The sequence below is a fragment of the Antedon bifida genome, chromosome 3 (genome assembly GCF_963402885.1).
Source record: "Antedon bifida chromosome 3, ecAntBifi1.1, whole genome shotgun sequence".
Classification (NCBI taxonomy): domain Eukaryota; kingdom Metazoa; phylum Echinodermata; class Crinoidea; order Comatulida; family Antedonidae; genus Antedon; species Antedon bifida.
The window spans coordinates 14,497,462-14,517,117 of NC_136228.1; the positions used below are offsets into that span (position 1 = coordinate 14,497,462).

The following is a 19,656-nucleotide window of genomic DNA, read 5'->3' on the forward strand; positions in this document are numbered from 1 at the left end:
TACATTCAAAATGGCCGCTATTTACTATACCATTTTGAAGCCCCATATCTCCTTAACGGTTGGTTTTAGACCACCTAAGTGGATTGCGAGTAGATATAAATGTGATATTAAAGTTTCCAATTAGCATATTTAAATTACCATATAACGTACCTATGATGTCATAAGACATATGACGTCATATTATGTCACAATAATGCTCAATTGGCATTATTCTAAGGAGAAAATATAGAAACCGTAGGAAAAGATGTTTTTAATCTCATGAAAATAGTAGAACATTTAACACATCCAGGTTAAGATCATGGGTATCAGAAGTTATTCGGCCACCCTTCACAACATGCAATAGAACATTCCAGTTAATTTTCTGCAACTGCAAATTTTTATAACTGCATATATATCTCATACATATTTAAAGAAAAGAGATTCTTAATTCTGTAATGTGTCTGGAATTTAATAATTCGACCCCATCCTAAATATGGAGTTGGATCACAGTTTCCCATCCAAAGTACATACATAGAAAATGTAATGTTGGCGCCGTCAAAATACTTTAAAACAAACATGTAGGCATAGCAAGTCTACTTCATTGGCTTTTCTGATGTCTTTTTTTAATTTTGGTCTGAACAGTTCTTGCTTCGAATATATCTCATCCCTCCGTTTCTTTGCAAGTGCAGAGCGTTTTTCTTTAAGTACCAATTATTCCACTATTTTTTGCTTCTTCTGTCTTTAACTGATGGTTCTTCATCCTTGTTGGCACATTATTTAATGTCCTTGTTATATGCTCATTGAATCTTGGAAACAGCATTCAAAAGATAAACATTATATGTCATAAAAAGTTGTTGTCTCATAAATGATCGACACCAAACCGATGCAATTTCTGGCAATGAAATAGCAACTTTGAAAGGAGCAGAATGGAGATGCTGACTATACCGAAAACTACAGTATGACATTTATCATTTTATGTGTAATCTCAATTCCGAGATGGGGAATTGAGATGAGTTTGTGGAAATGATAGGTTTGAATAGCCTGACCCATTACAATATTGTTTTATTTTCCTTTACCAATTTAAAGAGATGAAGTTCTAAAAGATGTAGTTTTGGAAACACAAAACAAGATGTGCGCGTGAGTACACAAATCAGTTTCGGAAATACAGTTGATGATTACAACCTTTCATACTGTTTTGTAGAATAACTATTTTCATGAGATTTTGTAAATGGAAACTTAAAGATATATTGTCCCCCTAAAAAATATTTTTTTTAATTTTTTTGTTGAATATGTTATTTTAATGTCACATAATAGTTATTCACTCTCACAAAAAATTGGGTCTGAAAAAAATTTATTTACCTAAGAAAAATGTAATTTAAAGCAAAAAATGGTCAAATTGTCTGGAAGACAATGAGTTTTTGGGTAATTTAACTGTTTATTTTGTCTTTTTACAGGTGAAATAATTTTTTCCCCCGTTTTTTTTCTTATGGAAGTGAACAACTTCATTAAAACTGCAAAATGGCCTATTCAAATTCCGATTTTAAAAATCTTTATTTTTCATGATTTTGGGGGACAATACATCTTTAATGATAAATTTCAATAGTTTTTACATATATCTACGCGTAATGCACATAGGCTTTCTAAACCCAACCGTTAAGGAGATACAGTGCTTCAAAATGGTATAGTAAATAGCGGCCATTTTGAATTTAAGCTAATTAACCCCCTTCTTGAAGTCTGATTTTGGTAAACTTTGGATATCATGTTCATTTCAACAGGAAATTGTTAGAAAATTGTTTTTCCTGCAGTTTCAACATTTGTTAGCATAGGATAATGTCATTTAAGCAGTTATAACATAATATATGACGTCACAACTACCATATGACGTCATAGGTACGTCATATGGGAATTTAAATATGCTAATTAGAATGTTTAATATCACATTTATATCTACTCGTAATGCACTTAGGTGGTCTAAAACCAACCGTTAAAGAGATATGGGGCTTCAAAATGGTATAGTAAATAGTGGCCATTTTGAATTTATGCTAATTAACACACTTCCTGACGTCCGATTTTGATAAAATTTGAAAATTATGTTCATTTCAACAAGGAGAATGTTAAGAAACTTGTTTTTCAGCAGTTTCTAAATTGTTCGCATAGTATAATGTCATTTAAGCATTTATAACATTATATATGACGTCACAACTAGCATATGACGTCATAGGTACGTCATATGGGAATTTAAATATGCTAATTAGAATGTTTAATATCACATTTATATCTACTCGTAATGCACTTAGGTGGTCTAAATCCAACCGTTAAGGAGATATGGGGCTTTAAAATAGCAAATGGCGGCCATTTTGAATTTATGCTAATTAACCCACTTCCCGATGTCCGATTTTGGTAAACTTTGGATATGATGTTCATGTTCACCATATCAACCATATAAAACAAAAAAAAATTCTGTTGCAATTTGTTCTAGGTTCAACCTAATTTTTACTGGACTATAAGCCTGACTAGCCCTCGTGTAGTAGTTTGACTGTATGTATCTGCTACGCTGTATTTTGGGGTTGTTTGCACACGCAGCTGTGCTGCCTTGTGCATGTTTTCATTGAGTTTATTTGTGTTTCAGACTTTACCGAAGAATAAAGAACGGTTAAAGCAACTACCACGAGTTTGTGTATCATTGTCCGGACTACTACCTAATGTAGTAGATGGTATGAACATACAGGGAAGAGGTGATAAACCCAAAATTTGTGATATATGCACTATTAGTAAAATGACGCAAAGTAGAAATAGAAAGCCTGATGTCCGTGCAAACAAACTCCTAGAATTGGTCCACACAGATCTGGCTGGACCAATTGACCCAGTCTCTAGAGAGGGATTTAAGTATGCCATATCATTTACAGATGATTATTCAGGAGCTGTGTTTGTATACTTCTTGAAAAATAAAAGTGACACTATATCTGCCACAGAAAGGTTTCTGGCAGACTCTTCCCTACTGGGAAATGTAAAGTGTATTAGGTCAGACAATGGTTGCGAGTTCACTTCAAAGGAGTTTAACTCACTCCTTACAAAGAATCGTATAAGACACGATACTTCTGCATCCTACTCCCCTCACCAAAATGGGACTGCCGGACGAAACTGGCGAACATTATTTGAGATGGGTAGATGTTTGATTGCACAGTCAAATTTAGGCAAAGATTTTTGGCCATATGCAATTCTAACTGCGGCATATATACGTAATCGATGTTTTAACAATCGTGTACAACAAACTCCATATTTTATGATGACGGGTCGAAAACCCAATTTGTCCAACATGGGAGTATTTGGATCTGAATGTTATGCATACAAGCAAGACAAAAGTAAATTAGATGATTGTTGTATTAAGGGTATATTTGTTGGATATGATAAGTACAGCCCGGCTTATTTAGTATATTTCCCTGAGAGTGGAAAGATAATGAAATATAGAATTGTTAAATTTAACACAAATAAGAATGTTGAGCAACAGATCCAAACAGAAACCGATGATGACGATTACATTCCATTAGATTCCAATAAGGGTAAAACTGTTAATTCATCTCATATTGATCGGATACAGGAGACTGCTGATCCATCCAATCTAGAACCCCAGCCTGAGGACCAAAGGGTAATTAACGAATCGGGTAACGAAAATGTAAGGTATTCAAGGCGGGAGAGAAAACCTCCAGCGTATCTTGAGGATTATGCTACCGATTTAGAGGACAATAATGACCAATTATTATTCAATATTGATTATTGCTACAAAATTTCAGAGTTTCCTCAAACTTTTAGGGAAGCTATTAATTCACCAGAGTCAAAGTATTGGCAAACTGCAATGGCAGACGAAATGAAATCCCTTAAGGAAAATAACATATTCACTTTAACTAGTTTTAAATAGACTTGCCAGAATTATCCTATATGCTGATATTAGAACACCTGTTGATGATCTCATGACATCACTCAATTGGAAACATATAAATCAACGATGGGACCATAATATTCTTATAATGACCTTTAAATGTTTAACAGGTACTGTTCCCGATTACCTAATTGATTTTTATGATTTTATTGATAATTATCACAATTTAAATACAAGAAGCAAATCGAAAAACACTTTAGTCTTACCAAAATGGCATAATGATTCTGGTAAAAGAACATTTCAATACCGCTCTGTCAAACTCTGGAATAATCTTTCACCAGATATTCGCAGCTCTATAAATTCATTAACTTTGCAATCGTTTAAAAATTTGATCTAACTGTATTTTTCTCTTGCTTCTTGTGATATTGTAGTCTTTAAAAACGTTTTCATAATTTTCCATTTTTATTGTTTATATTTGTAATTTGTAAGTGTTAACTGGACTTCAAGGAAGAACAATGTACAAATATTGAATGAATATCCAGAATAAAGAAAGATTTCTATCTATCTATCTACCCACAGGTATGAATTCAGTGGGAGGACGATGGGTGTACACTACTAAAGAAACTGCTGATGGTTCAAAGAACTATAAGGCAAGATATGTTGCAAAAGGGTATAGCCAAATAAGAGGTGTAGATTATAATGAAACATTTGCTCCAACTGCCAGTATGACATCCGTACGGATTTTGATGCAAATTGCAGCACAACATGATCTGATTTTACATCAGATGGATGTGAAAACTGCTTATATTAATGCTCCAATTGACTGTGAAATTTATATGGAGCAAGCAGAGGGTTTTGAAGTCCCTACAAATTCTAAAAGTTAGTATACAAATTAAATAAATCATTGTATCGTTTGAAACAATCTGGCAGAAATTGGAACAATGTATTGCATACTTTTCTATGTGAAAATAATTTTGTACAAAACCCTGTTGATCACTGTGTATACACTAAATATGTAGAAAATGAGATGATTGTACTACTCATATGGGTTGTTGATTTAATTATTGCGACAAGTAATGAGTCCATGATGACAAATGTTAAAGAAATGTTAAAAACTAAATATCATATGAAAGATCTTGGTAAACTTTCATATTTGCTTGGTATTGATTTTAAACAATCCAAAGGTTCCGTAAAAATGAATCAAAGTCGATATATAGCAAAAATGCTAGACAAATTTGGAATGACCGATTGTAAACCAAGGTCTACTCCATGTGAACAGAAACTAGAATGTAATAGCCAGGAGGCCATTGACCCTACAAAATATCGTGAAGTTGTAGGTAGTTTAATTTATGCTATGACATGTACCAGGCCAGATATAGGCTGGATAGTTACAAAGTTGTCACAATATTTGTCAAATCCAAAAATTGAACACTGGGTGGCAGCTAAACATGTGTCAAGATATCTCAAAGGTACAATTAATCATGAGTTGTGTTACAGTAAAATTTAAGATTGATGGCTTATAGTGATGCTGATTGGGCATCATCCCCAGAGGACAGACTTAGTACTACTGGCTACTGTTTTAGTTTAAATAATTGTGGTGCACTTATTTCCTGAAAATCAAAGAAGCAAACCACAGTAGCACTGTCATCATGTGAATCTGAATACATGGCACTAGCTGCAACAACTCAGGAATGTTTGTATCTTACACAACTATTGGCCCTGTTCAGACTCATAGCGTTAGACCGTTTTAGCGTACGACGCTAAAAGAATGTGTGTCTGAACAGTTGGGGATTAGCGTACAACGCGTCGTACAACGGTTGTAGCGTTGTAGTGGAAAACGGTTGATAGTACCGTTTTAGCGTACAACGTTACTGTAAGTCAACGTTGTATCCAATCAGAACGTTTCCTGCTATGACACGAAACAAGGTTTGACCTAGGCTGACATCTTGTATCGTCAATGTGTGAGATGGATTTCAATAACAAAAAGGCCAGAATAAATAAGGCCTAACTACACTACAAATACAACTGTTACAAAGGCTACAACTAAAATCAACTGATTACCATTATATTTTCTAACAAATGACATAAATACATGCACCTTGTATTTAAACATGGACTACGATCCCATCCGCTTTTAGTCCTAGCTAGGCCTAGAGCCATTCACGCATTTCATTCAAGCTAAAAACTAGCGTGGGACATCAAGTCACTCATTCATATACAAGGCAGACTAGACTGGACAAGTTTAATGCTGAAAACCCCCTAACTCCTAAAAAAATCAGTAAACATCAAACAAGGGGGGGAGCTGTGTCGAATTGAAGAGGGGTGGGGGTGGTATTGAAGAGGGGTGGGGGTGGTATTGAAGAGGCGTGGGGTGGTATTTTTTTTTTATTTTTTTATTTATTCTGGTATAAAACTTACAACAGGTAGCCGCAAGGCTAAAAACGTTGCATTTACAAAATTACTATACAATACTTACATAACAATAAAAAGGATGTAATAAAATGAAATAACAACAATATCACTCTGACTCTTTGGCTCATGAACTATTGTTTAGCAAATTAATTATTGTAGGGATTGGTGAATTTTTAAATCTTTCGGTTCTCGGTTTGTATTGTTGATATTTGACCTTGCCGTTGCTTCGGAGAACACGAGGAATACTACGGATAGGGGGGAGCAAATAACTGAACTTGTCCGAATTCGACATCTTCTTGCCAAAAGTCAGTACAAGATTATCACGCCTGACTTTTAGCAAAGGTAAATTAAAAAATTCTAAAGCTAATTCATATGAAATGTAATTAAGGCCAAGAATAATTTTTAGGGCCCTTTTTTGAAGAGGGGTGGAGGTTGGTGAGTATAGACAGGTACTGGCGTCGGGTGTTGAGAAGGCTTTAAACTAATTTTGAAACCTGCCCTGGGGCGGGTATAATTGCTAGTCTATATTATTAGTGAGAGAGTTTGTACGTCTGTCTGTTTGTTTGTTTGTTTGTTATACAAATTTTTGTTACTGCACATAATCTTACATATGGGGTATCAAAATGACCGCAATTGTACCGGGAATGTTCTAAGCTATATTTGAACGTCATTCGCCATCTAGGATCCAAGTTAGGGGCCAAAATGTGGTGAAAATGGCCCACTTTTCCCCACTTTCGATGTTTGTTCATTATACAAATTTCTGTTTCTGCATGTAACCATACATATGGGGTATCAAAATGATCGCAATTGTACCGGGAAGGTTTTAAACTACATTTCAAAAAGTCCGGGGATTTAGTGGGAGATGGGGATTGGGAGATAGGGTGTGAGAGTTGGGGTTCAGTGGATAGTGGGATTTTGCTTAGGCTAGGGGTAGTAGGCTATCAAATTGACCAGAATTGTGGTAGGAAATTGTTAAAGTATTAATTACTGGCAAGGGGTGGGGATGTAGGGCTTTTCACCATGACTGAAACTGTACTGGGAATGTTTTAAACTACATTTGAAAACTGCCACTGAGGGATTATGGGTTGGAGTGATGGCTAACATTATTTGTACTGGAACCGTCCTAAACACATCACCCAGTATCTGGGGTGTGTTGGGAGGGAGGAGGGGGAGCGGAAATACTGGCGTAATAAAGTATATGATTGGAATTGTACTAGAAAAAATTACTACATTTTAATTGTCCTGAGGTAGAGTTAAGGTTTGTTAATTGTGGCTGGGATGGTAAGAGGAGAAAGAAGGCTGGGGGCCGCAATACCAAAATTAGATATTTTAATTATCAGCCAATATGACACCTATTCATTTACACAGTTTTCAACGTACTTAAACCATAGGCCTATCATAGCTATGTATACCACTCATTTTGAAGCTAAAGTTGAATTGAATTTGTCCTGGGAAAAATTTGTTTAAAAAAAAAAAGTGTGGGGTGTTATTGAAGAGGGGTGGGGTGTTATTGAAGAGGGGTGGGGTGTTATTGAAGAGGGGTGGGGGTTGGTGAGTATAGGGAGATACTGGCGTCGGGCGTTATGTACTGAGAAGGCTTTAAAATAATATTGAAACCCGCCCTGGGGTGGGTATAATTGCTTGTCTATATATATATATCTATATTATAAGTGAGAGAGTTTGTACGTCTGTTTGTTTGTTTGTTTGTTTGTTCGTTATACAAATTTTTCTTACTGTACGTAATCTTACATATGGGGTATCAAAATGACCGCAATTGTACCGGGAATGTTCTAAGCTATATTTGAACATCATCTGCCACCTAGGATCCAAGTTAGGGACCAAAATGTGGTCAAAACCCCCACTTTCGATGTTTGTTCGTTATACAAATTTCTGTTTCTGCACGTAACCATACATATGGGGTATCAAAATGATGGCAATTGGAGTGGGAGTGATGGCTAACATAATTTGTACTGGTACCGTCTTCAAAACATCACCCGGTTTCTGGGGTGTGTTGGGAGGAGGAGCGAAAATACCGGCGTAATGAAGTAGCCTAGGCCTATATGATTGAATTGTACAACGAAAACTTACTAGGCCTACATTTGAACTGTCCAGGGGAGGAGGTAAGGTTTGTTGATTGTGGCTGCGATGAGAAAGAGAAAGAAGGCTGGGGGACCGCAGTATCAACATTACATATTTTAATTATCAGCCAATATGACACCTACTCATTTACACAGTTTACAACGTACTTAAGCCATAGGCCTATCATAGCTATGTATGCCCTCTCAATTTGAAGCTAAAGTTTAATTGAATTTATCCTTCACTGGGTCCTTCACTTAAGGGGTGGAGGTTGGTGCGTATACGGAGATACTGGCGTCGGGTGTTATGTACTGAGAAGGCTTTAAACTAATTTTGAAACCCGCCCTGGGGCGGGTATAATTGCTAGTATATTATATAATAAATTATTTCATTTATTAAAACCACAAAATGTTTGTCAACTGTCAATGCATGTTACCATTTGTTAATCGGATGAAACTTATACATCAAAATCTCCTTTAGTATGAAGAGTGCTCTAAGTCTAAAAAATGTTTTACTGATTTATTATTACTGACTAATTAAGATAAAATAATTGTATAATGAAATTAAATTTCCTATCAGTTTTATTTTGTGCAATGCACATGCCTTATGTGCACAATCTAACACACAAAACAAAACAATCCTTTGTAGTATACTGTATAATAATTATCAGCTAAGGCTGCGATGATGATATTGAAATAAATGAATGAATGAAACTTTTAAGGCACAATAAATTAATGTCAATAAAAACAAAAAAGAAAAAGTATTTTTGACGGTGTAAATGGAAACTGAATTCAGATTTACAGTTAGCCATAGTACAGCACCTACAATTATCCTACTTGACATATGAGGTAACCATAAGACAACATATAGTTGACAATTTTACCAGACAATTGATATCTGATAATAGATGACACATACTTGTCAGTACACATGCATTATCACAAATCACAAATCTGATAATGTAATAATAGTTAATGTACACAATTGTGACAAATACTGTATCATAAATGTATAGTGGCATTCATCCTCTGAGTTGAGGAAATTCAGATATGGCATGTACTGTACAAAGCAGCCACAGTGCATGGTCTACAGTACCAAGTCATTCAACACACTGTGAGATGATCCCTTATTACACTTTTTAAAGAGTGTACCAATTTCTTTATCACACCATGGACCTATAAATTAGATAGGTCCACTGTCATACTCATGTGCATTGCAAGTTCTCAAATTGTTAAAATAAATTTCAGTATTAAATAGAAAAGTTCAGTAGTTTTTTATGCATCACGTCAAACTTTACAGTGCATTGTAGTTATTTGATGTATCATGAAAATGAAAGACCACAACGCTGTGTTTTCTGAAAACAAAAGACCACCACACTGTGTTTTCTGAAAATAAAAGACCACAACACTGTGTTTTTTGAAAATGAAAGACCACAACGCTGTGTTTGAATGCTTGTTGTGAGATCAGAGAAGCCCCATGGAAGGCCTGTTTGTTATGTGGTGACACAAGTATAGAAACGTCACTCAGTTCTGATTGGTTGGTTAAAAAGCTTATATTTTTTCTCCATTCATACAAAGTAAAACAAACCTGATTCGACCAACGAGATGGATGGCTCGGTGTATTGATGAGGGTATAGCTGCAGGGTCGACGCTTGTCAATTTTTTGTTCTACTTTTTTTGTGGGTTTAAAAAAAATGTTAACCCCGGTCTCCTCAATGAGTCGAGCATGAACGTTAAAACATCCTCATCATCCATGTGTTTACGTTCGTCTGAGGACCCAAGTACAGACAGTCGTACAAAACAAGAAATAAGGCCATGTCCCAACTTGGCTGAGAGTCATTGGCCAACTAGTTCTACTTAACCTGGCTGGGCTAGTCTACTATTTTAGGTCTAGGCTTAGCCTAACTAGCTAGAGTAGGAGGGGCCAGCCTAGCCTAAAGCTAGGAAAAAAAAAATCAGACAGAAAATGTGGAGTTGTTTACCTATATTTCACTAATACAAATCTAACAAGCAATAGTCAACAAAACATTGATAATAAGTTACAAAGTATCATTTTAAAGTTAATATTGTGCCATAAAAAGGGTTATTTGATTGTCAATTGGCTGTGTTTACAAAGGGCTGTCACACGCGATGATACTAGAAGATAGAGCAGCAGCTGGAAGGATGACAGCACATGTTTTTCTACTGTATTTTAGTAACCAAAATGGTTGACATTTTTCGGGGAAAAGAATCATCAAAAACAGAAGTGAATCTCTCTCTCCAATTATTACACATTATTTAGGCCCACTATTAAATATTGTTTTTATTAAGGGTATTGCTAAACTGCGCAAACACTGCGCAAACACTGCAAACAACAAAAAAAGCTGCGCAAACCTCCTTCAAAACAATTATTATTGATTAGAACACAACTAGAACTATATAGGGAGACAATTTATGAGAAAAAAAATTTGAAATTCCTTTAAGTTTGTCTTTTTTTGGGTGAAAAACTTCAATTTTTGGGAAAATCACTGATTTCACAAAGCAAACAACAAAAAAAGCTGCGCAAACCTCCTTCAAAACAATTAATATTGATAGAACACAACTAGAACTATATAGGGAGACAATTTATGGGAAAAAAAATTTGAAATTCCTTTATTGTTTGCCTTTTTTTTGGGTGAAAAACTTCAATTTTTGGGAAAATTACTGATTTCACAGCGCAAAAAACAAAAAAAGTTGCGCAAACCTCCTTTAAATCAATTAATATTGATTAAAACACAACTAGACCTATATAGGGAGACAATTTATGGGGAAAAAAATTTGAAATTCCTTTAAGTTTGCCTTTATTTGGGTGAAAAACTTCAATTTTTGGGAAAATTACTGATTTCACAGCGCAAACCCCCCAAAAAAGCTGTGCAAACCTCCTTCAAACCAATTAATATTTATTAGAACACAACTATAACTATATAGGGAGACAATTTATGGGAAAAAAAATTTGAAATTCCTTTAAGTTTGCCTTTTTTTGGGTGAAAAACTTCAATTTTTAGGAAAATTACTGATTTCACAGCGCAAACCCCAAAAAAAAGCCGCTGTAATTATGGATTCTGGCCAATCAACGACATGATTGAAATGACGTCATCTATCAACAACTTTTTTTTGTGTCCGTCGAGTAGTCAAAGACGACAATAAATACGAGTGCCGTAGTAGCCCTAGCCTAGTTTTGCAACTTCTTTTTATTCAGAAATACAAACACCTACGACGTGACTTATTGTTCGTATAAGGATAGTGAAAAGAAAATATACATTTTAGTACGTTATTAGGCAACAAGTCCCTCTAAAACTTAGGTCTGTGTGTGCTAGGCCTACTGACAGTCAGTCACATCCAGGCCAGCAGTGACTGTAATAACATGCATTAGCCTCGAGGCCTACACGCACCTACTTTCCACCACTCTGTTCGCGAACTCTGGGCGCTGTGTAAATGGGAAAAGCCACGCGGTTTTTCGCTTACAATTACTGCTTACCGTTACCGCTCGTCTGTGTAAATTGGCCTTTCACTCTACACCCCACGCGTGGCGAACGTCCCTTGCCGGCCCTACGAAAGCAATACATGCGCAGTGTAACTAAAATGAACTAACTTTTTTCTGCGGGGCCGGATAATTCATAGTCAGAGTCGGCAAATGATGTAAAATCACGAATTTTCTTTGTAAAATAAATTTGAAAATACACTGGAAACGGCGGGATTATTAGCTATTTTATGATACGATCTTGCTATTTAGTAATAAAGGTGACATTTCCCTGCTGGCTATACTACAGAAAAGGCAAAAAATCATCATATGGGCTAGGCCTATGCCTAGTAGGCTCTCTGGTTTGAAAGGGCACTTCAGGAAAAGGGGGTTCGTTCGAACCCTACGAACCCCCCTGGCTACGGGCTTGGGACCGATCCAATGCAGTTGACGTCTGTTCTCTAACTAATATATTAATAACAACAGCAAGTTGTGAAGACTCCCTCCCTGCCTACTACTACTAGTACTACTCTACTACCTAGGGTTAAAAGCCTAGGCTAGTAGGCCTTTGGGAGCTAATGCAGTTTCGTACCCACCTCTTAAAATTACTCAAAATTGTTTCAATACTTTATCTAACCTACTCACGAGTTGTCTACAATATTCTGCAAGCATAAAATGGTAAAATATCGATAATTTTGTATTTATAAATATTTTTAATCAATTAATAATTGAGCACCCTTCAGAAATCCATCGCCAGCTTAGCTTCGCGAAAATCGTCGCTAGGCATGTCGAAAAAAGTATGGAGGCCTTATAGGGCATCGATCTATAGCGGACGCTGTAATGGTCTTATTATAATATATGGCTATAACAAATATGTTCCTCATGAAACGAATTTTAAGTTTTTTCATAAAGAAATATTTTGTGTTTAATTATGTTGTTAATTTTTAGAAATTCTTTTTATTTTGAGTGTTGTGTGTTATTGTTTTGTCAAATTATATTTTTGTGAGGGTCCCTAATGATCAGCTTCGGCTGGATGGACGACCACCTGTACATTACATTTCAATAAATTATATCTTTCTGTTTTTGTTGGATTTCTTATTTCCAAGTATTTAATAAAGAGGTCTTTCATTTTCAAAGGTGAATAAAAAATTACAGCGTCCTCTATAGATCGATGCCCTATGAGGCCTCCGTACTTTTATCGGCAGGCCTAGCAATGATTTTCGCGAAGCTAAGCTGGCGATGTATTTCTGAAGGGTGCTCAGTATTAATTGATTAAAAATAGTTATTTTTAAAAAAATATCGATTTTTTACAATTTTATGATTGCATGCAGGATGATGTAGACAACTCGTGAGTAGGTTGGCTGCAGATTTTGAGTAATTTTAAGGGGTGGGTACGAAACTGCATTAGCGCCGGCCTTTGTTAGCTAGAGCATGGCTAGAGGTAGGGCCTGCCCCAGCTAGTAGGCCTAGGCCTACTAGGCTACTACTACTACTAGGCAATGTCTCCCTACCTAGGCCTAGTAGCCTAGCCTAGGCCTAGCAAAATGGGAAGCCCTAGCAATTATATAGAGTATTAGGCCTAGGCCTAGCCTAGGATACAAATATAAGATTCAAAAAATTAAAAGAAGAAAGACCTGACATTAAACCAACACAGTATAAAGAATTCCGTATATGATATGGTATGATAATATTATGAAACAAAAACTTACTTCTTGTGTTTAACATTCTTCAAGGATATTCATGCGAGTGGTTGTTTTGTTGGGGTGATTAAACTTTATTTTTTATAGAGGGCGCAATCACCATTTGTGTACGTAACACATTATCGCTGTGTGTAATATCGAAGAACTTTATTAATATTAATTACTCTCTGGATTGGTGAAATGGATATTATTATTCCTATTCCTATAATAATACAATGAATTTTTTTTAATAGCTAAGCACGTACATTTTGATATAATGATCTCCTCGATGTTAAAATCTACACCTTCCAAACAAACACACTATCCTTACAAATAAACAAATAAGTTTTTCATTCATTAGTATTTATTAACAAAAATGAGATAAAATAATGTTGCAAACAACCAACTATACTAGATAAAACTATGAATTATTATATGAATTTATGTAGAAGAATGTTACATAAGAATCAAAGCATGATTAAAGTAGAAATATACATTCATAAAGGAATTATATGTGTATATTAACAATTTATACTTAAATTTAATGTGTATAAAATATAATACCATAAGAAAATTATAATTATGTTCATGTGAAAAGAAAGTGTTAAAGAAATGCTATGAACATGTTTGAAGTATAACATATTGGTAATTGGTATTAATTAAAAATTATAATTATTTTGTTATGGATATTTGAGTTGAAATACTTGTATATAGTTATGAAAATATAATTTTGTTTTATAATTATAATTATTATTATATCTTAATGTATGTATAAGAAAAACTTACATCTGTATTAATTGAGTAGAGTAGAGAAACAAATATTAATGAAAATTGTGCATATTATATAAAGATAAATATTATTTACAAAAATATGAATTTTTATAAGAAATAAAAGTTGGTAAAATCCCCACAAAAGAGAAAAAAAAAAAAAAAAAAACAAATATATAAGCATTACAAGCAGCATAAACACTGAATTGAGCTTTAATTGACAAAATTTAATTAAAAGTGAAAAAACTTTTCAAATCATTTCAACAAACAGATATCATAAAATGTATTCATAAAAAATATAATTTAGTACAAAAAAATGTAACACTATAAACAATTCATCAATCAATAATTTAGATTTAAGAATTGTTTGTTTAACAACCGGATCAAATAAGGAACAGTGCTAGAGAAGTGGTGTTTAGTAGCACAGTGAGATTCAACAAAGTTGTGTCTATGTCTAGTGTGGTAAGGGGAAGGATTAGAGGGCGCAAGGATTTAATTATTTACTTCCTTGTACCTGGTCTCATTTGCATAATATGCAATAATTACAAAAAACAAAACAGAACACATATTATGTTTTTGTAATTCTGCACAAAAAAACATAAATTAATTAACAAACTATATAATTAACTTAGAAAGAATAAAATATTAATGTGAATTGAATTATTATATTTATTGTAGGCCTATTAAGTACAGTAGGCCACACTTTAACTAAGAGAGAACAAAATATTAATGTGAATTGAATTATTATATTTATTGTTAGGCCTATTAAGTACAGTAGGCCACACTTTAACTAAGAGAGAACAAAATATTAATGTGAATTGAATTATTATATTTATTGTTAGGCCTATTAAGTACAGTAGGCCACACTTTAACTAAAATGCAGCATGAAGGATGAAAACACAGACTGACAATTGCACATCATTAATATAATAACATCATTATCAATTTGGTCATTTTTGGTAAAAATTCCTGTACTATAAATACAGTGATTCCTACAGCTTTTAGATTTATCCACAACAAATTGTGTTGTTAAAATCCCTGTACCATAAATACAGTGATTCCTACAGCTTTTAGATTTATCCACAACAAATTGTGTTGTTAAAATCCCTGTACCATAAATACAGTGATTCCTACAGCTTTTGGATTTATCCACAACAAATTGTGTTGTTGAGTGGAAAATATTATTGTCTTGGTCACAATACACTTAGATTGTCATGGTCTAATTATTACATGATTTCTTGATTTAAAATACAACTTAGCATCATTAATCATAACTACCGTAGTTATTAATACAAACAAATAGCAACATTATTATCATCAGTATCATTTTATCCCCATCAAACACCTATTTGCTGCTGTCATACCCCATCCCCTTATAAATTTGATTAAAAAAAATGTTTTTCATTTATCAAATTATTATTTTACTTTAAAGACGTACTGTCCCCTGAAAAAAATAATTCTTAACAATTTTCTTTTAATATGCAACTTTAATGTCACATAATAGTTATCCATTTTGACCAAAAATTGGATAGAAAAAAATGTATTTACCTGAAGAAACTGTAATTTAAAGCAAAAAATAGTCAAATTGGTCTGATTTAATAATAATAATAATATCCTGGATTTATATAGCGCCTAATGTTGTGAAACCTTATTATCCCAGTCATTTTTTGGATCAAACACGTATGGAAACATACTCCCATGATGCAGCTAGTAATCAGCGCAAAGTTGTGTCTTGATCTAACCGGGTTCCCATTTATACACCTGGATGGAGAGAGGCAAACGTAAGTAAAGTATCTTGCCTAAGGATACAAGCAATGCAGCGAGAGTTGGATTCGAACCTCGATCTCCAGTCAGTAGTCGAACGTCCAACACACTGCGCCACACGCCCTTCACACTGTGCCACATTTAATTAATCTTCATTTTTCATGTTTTTGGGGACAATACATCTTTAACATGTTTATAGCTGCAATATACACTTTGAAACAATAAGATTGTAGGGGCATCTCTAACTGTCCTGTCCACAACTAAATACTGTATCAATATTTGAAAAAACTCCACTTTTTGTTCCCATATCCTACCCATCAAAATGTGTATGCTAATTATGTAACTTTAGATATCTAAACTGTAATCATATAAAAATAGTAAGCATGTCTGTCTGTCCATTTTCAAATAGTAAGAGCAATTGGTTTTCAATATGACAAATAAATGAGTACACAATTGACAACTGAGTTACAGCTTCAATATGTTGACAACTGTCTACTACAGCATTGAGTACACAATTGACAACTGAGTTACAGCTTCAATATGTTGACAACTGTCTACTACAGCATTGAGTACACAATTGACAACTGAGTTACAGCTTCAATATGTTGACAACTGTCTACTACAGCATTGAGTAGACAATTGACAACTGAGTTACAGCTTCAATATGTTGACAACTGTTTACTACAGCATTGAGTACACAATTGACAACTGAGTTACAGCTTCAATATGTTGACAACTGTCTACTACAGCATTGAGTACACAATTGACAACTGAGTTACAGCTTCAATATGTTGACAACTGTCTACTACAGCATTGAGTACACAATTAACAACTGGGTTACAGCTTCAATATGTTGACAACTGTCTACTACAGCATTGAGTACACAATTGACAACTGAGTTACAGCTTCAATATGTTGACAACTGTCTACTACAGCATTGAGTACACAATTGACAACTGAGTTACAGCTTCAATATGTTGACAACTGTCTACTACAGCATTGAGTACACAATTGACAACTGAGTTACAGCTTCAATATGTAGACAACTGTCTACTACAGCATTGAGTACACAATTGACAACTGAGTTACAGCTTCAATATGTTGACAACTGTCTACTACAGCATTGAGTACACAATTGACAACTGAGTTACAGCTTCAATATGTAGACAACTGTCTACTACAGCATTGAGTACACAATTGACAACTGAGTTACAGCTTCAATATGACAACTGTCTACTACAGCATTGAGTACACAATTGACAACTGAGTTACAGCTTCAATATGTAGACAACTGTCTACTACAGCATTGAGTATACAATTGACAACTGAGTTACAGCTTCAATATGTTGACAACTGTCTACTACAGCATTGAGTACACAATTGACAACTGAGTTACAGCTTCAATATGTTGACAACTGTCTACTACAGCATTGAGTACACAATTGACAACTGAGTTACAGCTTCAATATGTTGACAACTGTTTACTACAGCATTGAGTACACAATTGACAACTGAGTTACAGCTTCAATATGTTGACAACTGTCTACTACAGCATTGAGTACACAATTGACAACTGAGTTACAGCTTCAATATGATGACAACTGTCTACTACAGCATTGAGTACACAATTGACAACTGAGTTACAGCTTCAATATGTAGACAACTGTCTACTACAGCATTGAGTATACAATTGACAACTGAGTTACAGCTTCAATATGTTGACAACTGTCTACTACAGCATTGAGTACACAATTGACAACTGAGTTACAGCTTCAATATGTTGACAACTGTCTACTACAGCATTGAGTACACAATTGACAACTGAGTTACAGCTTCAATATGACAACTGTCTACTACAGCATTGAGTACACAATTGACAACTGAGTTACAGCTTCAATATGTAGACAACTGTCTACTACAGCATTGAGTATACAATTGACAACTGAGTTACAGCTTCAATATGTTGACAACTGTCTACTACAGCATTGAGTACACAATTGACAACTGAGTTACAGCTTCAATATGACAACTGTCTACTACAGCATTGAGTACACAATTGACAACTGAGTTACAGCTTCAATATGTAGACAACTGTCTACTACAGCATTGAGTATACAATTGACAACTGAGTTACAGCTTCAATATGTTGACAACTGTCTACTACAGCATTGAGTACACAATTGACAACTGAGTTACAGCTTCAATATGTTGACAACTGTCTACTACAGCATTGAGTACACAATTGACAACTGAGTTACAGCTTCAATATGTTGACAACTGTTTACTACAGCATTGAGTACACAATTGACAACTGAGTTACAGCTTCAATATGTTGACAACTGTCTACTACAGCATTGAGTACACAATTGACAACTGAGTTACAGCTTCAATATGTAGACAACTGTCTACTACAGCATTGAGTACACAATTGACAACTGAGTTACAGCTTCAATATGACAACTGTCTACTACAGCATTGAGTACACAATTGACAACTGAGTTACAGCTTCAATATGTAGACAACTGTCTACTACAGCATTGAGTATACAATTGACAACTGAGTTACAGCTTCAATATGTTGACAACTGTCTACTACAGCATTGAGTACACAATTGACAACTGAGTTACAGCTTCAATATGTTGACAACTGTCTACTACAGCATTGAGTACACAATTGACAACTGAGTTACAGCTTCAATATGTTGACAACTGTTTACTACAGCATTGAGTACACAATTGACAACTGAGTTACAGCTTCAATATGTTGACAACTGTCTACTACAGCATTGAGTACACAATTGACAACTGAGTTACAGCTTCAATATGATGACAACTGTCTACTACAGCATTGAGTACACAATTGACAACTGAGTTACAGCTTCAATATGTAGACAACTGTCTACTACAGCATTGAGTATACAATTGACAACTGAGTTACAGCTTCAATATGTTGACAACTGTCTACTACAGCATTGAGTACACAATTGACAACTGAGTTACAGCTTCAATATGTTGACAACTGTCTACTACAGCATTGAGTACACAATTGACAACTGAGTTACAGCTTCAATATGACAACTGTCTACTACAGCATTGAGTACACAATTGACAACTGAGTTACAGCTTCAATATGTAGACAACTGTCTACTACAGCATTGAGTATACAATTGACAACTGAGTTACAGCTTCAATATGTTGACAACTGTCTACTACAGCATTGAGTACACAATTGACAACTGAGTTACAGCTTCAATATGACAACTGTCTACTACAGCATTGAGTACACAATTGACAACTGAGTTACAGCTTCAATATGTAGACAACTGTCTACTACAGCATTGAGTATACAATTGACAACTGAGTTACAGCTTCAATATGTTGACAACTGTCTACTACAGCATTGAGTACACAATTGACAACTGAGTTACAGCTTCAATATGTTGACAACTGTCTACTACAGCATTGAGTACACAATTGACAACTGAGTTACAGCTTCAATATGTTGACAACTGTTTACTACAGCATTGAGTACACAATTGACAACTGAGTTACAGCTTCAATATGTTGACAACTGTCTACTACAGCATTGAGTACACAATTGACAACTGAGTTACAGCTTCAATAT

General features: G+C 34.7%; 1 protein-coding gene across 1 annotated transcript in view; it reads right to left on the reverse strand.

Moving 5' to 3' along the window:
- Positions 1–19,656, reverse strand: part of LOC144838165 (uncharacterized) — an 87,264-nt gene that overhangs the window by 30,992 nt on the left and 36,616 nt on the right. The window lies entirely within an intron of this gene.